Here is a 977-nt window from a genome sequence, read left to right on the forward strand (position 1 = left end):
AATATAAGGTGCAGTGAACAGATATAACTAATGTTCTTGTGAGGTATTATGAACATACTTGATATGTCTAATGTCTTTTTGTTGTATTAGTACTTACTGTCAAATTTTAATATATTTGAATCAAAATAAGTTCTAAAACAATGCTGCTATGATGTATTAAAGCATTTCTTATAATTCATAGTTATGAGGCATTTTGACAGTATCCATAAAACACTATTAACACAGGCTTCATTAAACGTGTTACTAATTCTTGCACTGATATTTATAGGAGAGAATATGAAATCCCATCTGTTCTTACCCTGCATATTAATGACATAGATACAGCTGTTGTCTGCAGGCATCAGAACCTGCACAGACAGGATATCACTCCCCTGACTACTTATGGCATTACTGGCAATGCAGTAGTAATTGCTGTCCTTGTCCACTGTGCCACAGTGTAGGTATAAGTCTGATGAGTGGTGAAGCAGTAAATCCTTGTGGGGAGTGTTTTGATACCAGGTGTATTGAACAGTAGTGCCCTTTGTACATCCACAGCGCACTGTCACCGGCTGCCCCCAGCATGTTGGCCTGTCCGCCAGAGAGCTCAAGGGCCAAAGTCTGGGTTTAGACACTGGAACTGGCACAAACAAGCAAGTGATATGTTTTGAATTCATTTAGCTTGACACTATAGAGGACTAAATATCCAAATAAGTCCATAAATGTTTGATTGATATTGTGATAGTATATACATTTTCTTACCTTCAGTGATAACCACATTAACTAAAGTCATGATGTCAGCATATGCTTTGTCAATCCCAACCCAGTACACTCCAGTGTCCTCAATTTTGAGATCAGTGACTTTCACAATCAGCCCTCTTCTCCTTGCATCTATGATGTGAGACCTGTGTGTATATTTAGTTTTAGCAACACCCTCCGAATCTGACAAAATCTCGCAGGTGCTTCTGGCGTCCCCTCGGCACCAGTACTTTTTACTGTAC

The sequence above is a fragment of the Morone saxatilis genome, unplaced genomic scaffold (assembly GCF_004916995.1).
Source record: "Morone saxatilis isolate NCDOM2014 unplaced genomic scaffold, NCSU_SB_2.0 Contig15, whole genome shotgun sequence".
NCBI lineage: Eukaryota > Metazoa > Chordata > Actinopteri > Moronidae > Morone > Morone saxatilis.